General features: G+C 48.1%; 1 pseudogene; it reads left to right on the plus strand.

Annotated features, from left to right (window-relative positions):
- Window positions 1-2,336: 2,336 nt before the first annotated feature.
- Window positions 2,337-2,504, plus strand: LOC147732545 (U2 spliceosomal RNA; annotated as a pseudogene).
- Window positions 2,505-9,625: the final 7,121 nt, after the last annotated feature.

A 9,625-nucleotide genomic window follows, 5' to 3' on the forward strand; every position in this document is an offset into this window, starting at 1 on the left:
GTTGCACCACATTTCTACATTATTACCGCCCAAGTGGGCAAACAAAATTATAAGGTCTCCACTAAAACTCAATTAATGCAGTGATTGATCAATAACATGAAATGTACAGTGGAGCCCCTGTGGGCAATTGATGCTTAAAGAGAATGTCCTGACCAAGTGGGCAAACGTTGGTTGCATGTTCGTTGAGACACAAAATAATATTGGCACAATTGGACTTAATTTCAAACTTAAACTGTCGTGCATACTTCAAGTTTGTAGTTCGGGACCAAGAAAATTCTCTCATTAAGGCTTCCCAGAGATCTGTAAAAATAATAATAAAAGGCAAATAAGGCATGTGACTACAAACGTGTACAGCAAAAAGTCTCACAGTGAATTAAAAACAGTTTGTGATGACGGAATTATCATAGAATAATTTTCAGACCAAATTGTCTAACCCAGATGTACAGCTAGTTCTTCGTCCAGGGTATGGCCCCCTGGTTGCATATATATATATTTTTTACACATATATATGTATACATAACAAAATTTTGATCAAGAGTATTGACTGATGTCTCAATAATAACTATTTCATGTTCGGCACACAAGTTTATAAACAAGAGAGAGGAGTGGCAATGGGATCCTGCTTCTCCCCCAGCTATGCCTGTTTGATGGTAGGCTGGTGGGAGAAGCAGGTCCTGAAAGTGGTGCACCGGGAGGAATACAAGAAACATGTAAATTGTTGGCTAAGCTTTATTGATGATGTTTTTATTCTGTGGTGTGGCAATGATGAGAGTGGAAAAATGTTTATTGACAAACTCAATGAAAATCGAGTTAACCTGAAATTTACCTCACACTTAAGCAGCCATGAAGTGGAGTTTCTAGATGTTAAAGTGTACGTAGAGGCAGGGAACATCAACACTACGCTTCACAGAAAAAAGACAGCTGGAAACTCCATGTTACATGCAACCAGTGCACACCTTCAACATCTTATAGAAAGCATACCTTACGGTGAATTGCTTAGGATTAAACGTATATGCAGCACCGTAAAACAACAAGAGAAATGCACTAGGGAAGCACTGGAGAGATTTCGTAAAAGAGGATATAAGACATCTACCCTCAATCGGGCTCTGAGTAAAGTCAATATGAGATCTAGGGAATCTTTGTTAGATCCCACTGCTATCACGGCAGAGCCTACAAATGTCAACAGCATACCAAGACTCATCCTCACATTCAATAAGCAACATCGCCAAATTTGTTCTATCATTAATGGCAATTGGCCCATAGTTTTAACGGATGCAGTCATAGCACCAGAAATCTATGACACTCAAACCATCACATACCGCGGAGGAATCTCTATGAGATCCCAGATAGTGCGTAGCAATCCTGAAAATGCCAAAAATACCAAAAGCATGTGGCTGAAGCCCAAAAAAGTATTTCTTAAATGCACATCATGCAGGGCCTGCAAATTTGGTATTTTTACGACCAAATATAAAACTCCATTCAGCCCATATGAAACCAAAATCCTGGTGTCATACAATTGCAAACTGAGTACGCCGTATACGTTCTGACATGTACCTATGATCACCACTATGTGGGAAGTACAAAACTACAGGTACACGTCAGGATTCTCCAACACTTGAGAGCAATTGTCAACAATGATACGGCGTACCCAGTGGCCAGGCATTTTAAATCAGTGCATGGCAACAATTTGAAGTGCCTACAATATTTCGTAATTGCTGCCATCCCGGACAATCCAAGAGGTGGGAATAGAGAAAAGGCACTTAGAAAACTGGAGTCTAAGTTAATTCTTGAACTAGACAGCAAGCAGCCAAAAGGGCTCAACAATACGGAGGACCTGCACAATTTCTTGTAACATCTGACCATGCCAAATTATATCTGAAAATCTACATGTCATTTGAGCTCATCTTTGCATTGAGTCGACAACCTTACATTCATTAGCTGTAAATTAAATGTTCCCAATTTCCCAAGACCCTGTTGTTTTTAATTCCACATTTTAATATACATATTGACTTTTTAATGTGTATATCTTTTAATCCTCTCCACACTTAATTACACTAACCGGCATATTTTGCACAATTCACAGCCTGCACTTTTAGCACTTTACATGCCAACACTCTATGTGGCACTTTTATATGAGGCGTCTATAATTTTGTAAACTTTTGCTAGCTTTGCACATCTATAGGAAACTTGAATTGGAACACCCAGAGCAGACTAATGAGAATTTATTCCGAGATACTGTCTGCCAATGGTATAAAAGCTATCTGATTAAATAATAATTTTGTGATGTAATTGATTGTATATATAAATTGTTATTTTAATATTATCATATTTTTTTTATCGCTTCACTGCCTTCTAGCTAAGATCAAGTGTAGTATCTGTTCTTATCAGTTTAATATTATCATATTTTTATATATATTTAAATATAAATATACTCTACGGACCTTGCTGGTAGTTCGTGTGGGCTCTGCTAGCCGTTTTCTTCATCACAACTTGCGGTACCCGCTCCGCGGGTCCCGCTGCGCTGCTATCTGCCTCGAGGGGACCTTGGTCTAGGTTGGAAGGCAAACTCCGTGCTGCAGGGCTGCGAGCAATCGGGACCGGACTTCGAGTCCCAGAAGCCCCGGCTAACCACGCCTCCCGTCATCTGGCCGCTCTCCCTGCTAGCCACGCCCAGCCTCCACCTGGTAAAGCCTCGCCATTGCTGGACTTCGTGGGACACTCTACGGACCTTGCTGGTAGTTCGCGAGGGCTCTCCTAGCCATTTTCTTGATCACAACTTGCGGTACCCGCTCCGCGGGTCCAGCTGCGCTGCTTTCTGCCTCGAGGGGACCTTGGACTGGGTTGAAAGGCAAACTCCGTGCTGCAGGGCCGCGAGCAATCGGGACCGGACTTCGAGTCCCAGAAGCCCCGGCTAACCACGCCTCCCGTCACCTGGCCGCTCTCCCTGCTAGCCACGCCCAGCCTCCACCTGGTAAAGCCTCGCCATTGCTGGACTTCGTGGGACACTCTACGGACCTTGCTGGTAGTTCGTGTGGGCTCTCCTAGCCGTTTTCTTGATCACAACTTGCGGTACCCGCTCCGCGGGTCCCGCTGCGCTGCTATCTGCCTCGAGGGGACCTTGGACTAGGTTGGAAGGCAAACTCCGTGCTGCAGGGCTGCGAGCAATCAGGACCGGACTTCGAGTCCCAGAAGCCCCGGCTAACCACGCCTCCCGTCACCTGGCCGTTCTCCCTGCTAGCCACGCCCAGCCTCCACCTGGTAAAGCCTCGCCATTGCTGGACTTCGTGGGACACTCTACGGACCTTGCTGGTAGTTCGGGTGGGCTCTCCTAGCCGTTTTCTTGATCACAACTTGCGGTACCCGCTCCGCGGGTCCCGCTGTGCTGCTATCTGCCTCGAGGGGACCTTGGACTAGGTTGGAAGGCAAACTCCGTGCTGCAGGGCTGCGAGCAATCGGGACCGGACTTCGATTCCCAGAAGCCCCGGCTAACCACGCCTCCCGTCACCTGGCCACTCTCCCTGCTAGCCACGCCCAGCTTCCACTCCAACAGATCACGTATATAAGTTAAGTGGTAATCCCGCGGCGCGGGAGCGTCCCGGGAGAAGCCCGGGACAAGGGCGGGACCGTCTGTGGCCGTCCGGGGCCGTAGGAGGCCGGGCTGGGCCACCCCTCGTGGTCTTGGATAAAGTCCCGGTGATTCTGACTATTAGTTGGTTAAGTGGCTCAGTCGCCCAAATTGTTATAGTTGTTGTTGGGCGTCTGCTGGGTTTGTAATTTTTGTATCTTGCCTGTATTGCTTGTTTAATCCTCAACATGCCCCTACGTTCGGGTAGAGATCGTTCTGTTGCACTTCAGACATCAAAGGGGGTGGTTTCAGGCCCATTAGATGCCTTTATAACGAAAGCTACGGGTATATTAGAAAAAGAAATAGCGTTTGTTGAAAAAAGGTTGTCCTTAGATCTAATAAATGGAAAACGTTCTTCTTTGGGGCACATTGTTACAGTACCAAGCCCCACACCTAACCAACCACCTCCCCCTAACTTGGTTCTTGTACCTGTTGAGATACATATTGATACTGAAGGTTCCCCCCTATTGCATTGTATCTCTGATAATAACATTGGTGATACAGATTCATCCGCGAGCGGTGTAGAGGATAGTGTTCTTTCTGCTACACCCTCGCTTCTAGACTCCTCCTCCGAAGAGGAGACTCTGGAGGTGAATCGTCCTGGTAAGAGGAAGCGTAACAATCGCCGGCAGAAAGGCGGAGTTTCAAAGGCACCTTAAACCGTTAGTCCATCATTACGTGTGTCTGAAACCCTCCTTTCAAGGGATGAACCATTATCTACTATTCCATCGGGTGGCACGGTCACTTCTGCTTCTAATACTACAGGGGTCCCTCTTACTAGCATAGTAAATATGAATGTGAATAATGCCGTCCTGCTAGCACAAATGGAAATTTTAATTAAGACACTTTTACTCCCGGTACTAGAGAGAACTAGACTTATGAATCTAAAAATTGACAACCTATTATTTATTATTATTATTAAAAAGGATTTGGTACCGCGCACATACACCAATTGGTTTCTTGGCGCTCAAGACCGGGTGGGAGGAGAACATTCAGGAGCAGGGCCGCTAGCCATGCGCCAGACGGAACAGGTAAGTTTTTAGAGAGTTTCGAAAGCAACGATAATCGGTAGACAGACGAATGGCAAGAGGGAGGGAATTCCAGGTAGCCGGAGCAAGGAAGGAGAAGCAAGCTCCTCCATGTTTCTTGCGGTTAAACCTAGGGGTGATCAGAAGGTTGTGAGCCGAGGATCTGAGGTGACGGGAAGGGACATAGGCAAGTAAACAGGAAGAAATAAAGGCAGGAGCGCATGAAAACAGGGATTTGAAAATGATGCAGGCCATTTTAAAAACACACCGCTGTGCAACTGGGAGCCAGTGTAAGGTTTTCAGCAAAGGGGTGACATGCTGATGTTTAGGCTGCCGAAAAATTAGTCTGGCTGCCTGATTCTGGACCTGTTGAAGTCGGGAAAGATGGCAGGCAGGGACCCCCACGTATAGGCAGTTGGCATAATCTAGACGTGAGGTGATGAGGGCAAGGATAACAAGAATAAGGGCCTCTTGAGATAGAAACCTGCGAATCTTCCCGATTCGGCGGAGGTGGAAAAAACAAGCCGAAGTGACGGTGTTAATGTGAGGCCGCATTGAGAGGTCACTAGAAATAGTGACCCCCAAGCTCTTCACTGTGTTCACTGGACAAGGAGGGGAACCCAAAGCTACAGGCCAGAAGTTGGGAGACCAGGGAGTAAGAGAACCACCGGTCACCACCAGCTCCGTTTTACTGGGGTTGAGCTTAAGTTGACTAAGGTTCATCCACTCATAGATGAAGAGCATGGCGTTTTGAAAATTAGAACAGGAAGAGGGAGAAGAATTGAGAGGAAAAATAAGCTGCAGATCATCTGCATAGTTAAAAGCAATAAGTGAAAACTGACGAAGGGAGACAAGAAGGGGCTGCATATAAAGATTGAACAGAAGCGGGGACAAAGCAGAACCCTGGGGGACACCACAGGAAAGAGAGGATAGAGGGGCAGAGAAGGAAGAAAGCCGGACAGATTGAAAACGAGAATGAAGAAAAGATACCACCCATGACAGGGCCAAGCCAGAAATGCCAGCATTTCTGACACGGTCGACCAAGATACCATGGTCGACCGTGTCGAAAGCGGCTGAGAGGTCTAAGAGTACAAGGGCCTGGGACAGATTCCTGTCAGCTCCCTGTTTCAGTGTGTCCATGACTGCCACCACAACTGCCTCAGTGGAATGGGCGGGTCTAAACCCAGCCTGTCGGTCGTCGAGGAAATGAGTTTCCTCGATAAAGGCACTGAGGCAGCGGGTGACATAGGTCTCTAAGACCTTTCCTAAGTAAGGGAGGAGGGAGATGGGGCGGTAGTTGGCTAACGTGGAGGGGTCAAGGCCCGGTTTTTTTAAAATGGGAACCACCACAGCGCTTTTAAAAGCATTAGGGACAGAGCCAGACAGAAGAGATTGATTTAAGAGATCAAGAGGGGGGCCGGGGCAAGCCGCGAAGGCAGCTCTTAAGATGGATGTGGGGCAGCAATCGTTAGGCGAGCCGGAGCTCACAGTCTGAAGCAATGAGAGAAAAGTATCCAGGGAGATGGGGGGAAATTTAGAGAACGAATGGGGATTCGGGGGGGGGAGAACAGAATCATGAGGCAGAGTAGTGAGGGGAATGTTATTTTTAATCGCGGAAATTTTGTCGGAAAAAAAAGAGTTGAGAGAGTTACACAGGGCTTGTGTGGGAAGGGGCTGAGGGGTGACCCGATCAGGAAGGGAGAGCTCAGCTACAATAGAAAAAATGTCTTTGGTCTTGGATGCCGAGGTCAAGACCTTCTGAGAAAAATAAGATAATTTGGCCGAAATGATCGACCGTTTATAAGCCTTTAATAAATCAGAGTACGTGACTTGGAGTAAAGGGTCATAATTCCGCCGCCAACGGCGCTCAGCCTGTCTAAGGCGGAGTTTGTCCGCCTTAAGAGTGGAGGTAAACCAGCGCTGAGCGTCGTGGGGGCGTTTGGACTTAACAGTTTTGATGGGGGCAACGACATCACAAGCAGAGGACAGCCATTGATCAAGAGAGATAGCTTGGGAGTCCAAATCAGAATAGTCAGGGAGAGATGATGAGGCAAGAATAAAGTGGAAATGGGGGATGTCAGCCTGTTTCCAATTTCGAACCTGAAGGTTATGGGGGATCGGAGGACGGGTAGGCAAGAGTAAATGCAAGGGAAAGGAAATAAAAAAGTGATCAGACCAGGGGCAAGGATAGACCAAGGGAGAGGGGATGTCAAGATTAATGGACCAGATCTGATCTAATGTGTGGCCTTTATTGTGTGTGGCCACGAAGATGTGTTTGGAGAAATTTAAACCAAGCAGTGAGTCAGTGAATTCACGGGAGAGGGAGGATTCCTGGGGGTCTAAGGGCCAGTAGTTGAAGTCGCCCGCCACCAAAACCCTGGCGGAATTGATGGCAATTTGCGAGATCATACTACTAAATAAGGATGGGAAGAGGGGCGAGTTGCCAGGGGGACGGTAAACTAATATACAGATAAATGAGGAGTTGGGAGAGGTAAATTTCAGTGTAAGGATGTCCGTATTAGCTATGGGTGGAGTGGAAAGGGTAGTGAACTGTAAGTGAGAGCGAATGATAGCAGCGACTCCGCCGCCAGGTCTGCCAGGGTTTCTATCAGAATGGAGAATATAGTAGCCTGCAGGGATGGCGGCCAAGATGTCAGGGTAAGAGTCAGCGTTTAACCAAGTTTCCGTGAGGAGTAAGATGTCGATAAGACCTCCATCTAGGAGTTGGAATATGTCTAACTGATGTTTAGGGAGTGAACGAGTATTAAGATAAAGTAATGTGAGAGGGTCACTACCACTAGGACTGGGCAGAATCAGCCGAGATGCAGCAGAGGGAGGTGAGGAAGTGGGAAGGGAAGGTGAGGAAGGAATTATAAGCGGGGGAGAGGATAGAATGTTATTTCCTCGGATGGTAGCTATAGCATGGGGAGCAAGGAGGACATGATGGGAAAGGGCACGAAGGGCCTGAGAGGAATACACCAGACGTTGAGCAGCATGCCTGGCCCCTGGCCTCGGTCGGCCGCGGACGGGCGCAGACGGGCTCGACTTATGCGCGACTTCGGCGCGAAGTCGGCGCTCCCGCTGCGCTCGTCCGCTGCGCTTCCTCCAGATGGCCATGTAAGCCGTCCAACGTGAGACACTAGACCGCTCACCTGCGCGGTCTGGAGGCAGGGCGGAAGTGCCGGAAAGCGGAAGTGGCGCTCTTGCAGGGACCCTCCGCAGCAAACGGCACAAGCCGGGGCGGACCGGGGTCAGGAGCGGGTGAGTAGCGGTTGGCGAATAATCGTCACAACATGAATGCAAGCGCTATCAGCCTTAGCGCGAACTACAGGGATTAAAGCACGAGCGCTGAAGCTAGTAATCAGCTTCAGAGCTCCAAGTATTAAAACGCCAAAAGGGCTACGGCTCAGCATCAGCTGAAAGGAATAAAACGAAATAAAAAGCGCTTGTCAGCCGCGCTGCAGCACACGAGTGGTCTACAAACCACCAAGTCAATCAGCGGGGCCGGCAAAGCACGTTATGAACCCTCGCTCAGCAGACACTAGACCGCTCACCTGCGCGGTCTGGAGGCAGGGCGGAAGTGCCGGAAAGCGGAAGTGGCGCTCTTGCAGGGACCCTCCGCAGCAAACGGCACACAGCCGGGGCGGACCGGGGTCAGGAGCGGGTGAGTAGCGGTTGGCGAATAATCGTCACAACATGAATGCAAGCGCTATCAGCCTTAGCGCGAACTACAGGGATTAAAGCACGAGCGCTGAAGCTAGTAATCAGCTTCAGAGCTCCAAGTATTAAAACGCCAAAAGGGCTACGGCTCAGCATCAGCTGAAAGGAATAAAACGAAATAAAAAGCGCTTGTCAGCCGCGCTGCAGCACACGAGTGGTCTACATAGTAAATATGAATGTGAATAATGCCGTCCTGCTAGCACAAATGGAAATTTTAATTAAGACACTTTTACTCCCGGTACTAGAGAGAACTAGACTTATGAATCTAAAAATTGACAACCTAGAGACCAATATTAAAGATAATTCTTGTCTACTTAAAAAACTGGTTAGCCAACAGGCCAAGCTTTCGGTCTCTTCTAGTGGTTCTGGTCATTCTAACCCAAAACCCCCAGGTCATTCCGTTACCATTACCAAGGCTATCCCTTCTGGGGCACTGTTAAATGTTAGCGACTCCAGACCGGTCCCTAAGGCCAGGACCTCGAAGCCACCTAGTGCACCAAATTTACCCTCCACCCCGGCTACCCAAACTGCTATACCCAAGAAGGCAAGTTTTAAATCCCATGGGCTTCCACTGTTATCTGCCCCCAAGCCTGTGAGTTCTGCACAGGCCTCCACTTCAGGGGTAGGCAGTTCTAAACCAACTTCCCATCAAAATTCCAGTACTAGTGTTGCAGCAGGGTGTACACAACCATCGAAGAGAGTCTCCAGAAGAGGGCCCCCCCCAGCAGATCTACCATTCGATGCCACACCATATACTATCATCCTGACAGGTGTTGCACCCTTAAGGGATCGACAATCAGAATCACATGGAGATCTTATGAACAAAGTAGCCTTCTGGCTTAATAAAAATCGTCCCCTTCCACCCTCCTCTTCCACAAAGATACTGACAGTCCGCAGAGTTGATTGGGTGGGTTATTGCCCAAAGGACTTGGAAGGCGACTGTATTTTAATAAACTTCCGGGATCCTTGGGTGGTAGATTATATTCGTAGAGAGGCAAGATTTGGAAGAACAGGGGATGTACAGTCCTTAAGCTTGTCTTACTTCTACCCAAAAAGGTATGGCCCGCCCCCTCCCAGAAACTTTCCACCTCATAGACCGGTGGGGAGAAATGTGGTGGAGAGGTTTCCTAATTCGCCCTTCTACCCGTGCCTCTCGAACAGGTTTGATCCACTGTCTGGGTTGGAATGTGTTGATTGACTGGGGTATGTTTATGGTCTAGATAGTTCTAGTAGTAGGGATTCTATGGGTTGT

Source organism: Lissotriton vulgaris, chromosome 2_1 (genome assembly GCF_964263255.1).
Source record: "Lissotriton vulgaris chromosome 2_1, aLisVul1.2, whole genome shotgun sequence".
NCBI lineage: Eukaryota > Metazoa > Chordata > Amphibia > Caudata > Salamandridae > Lissotriton > Lissotriton vulgaris.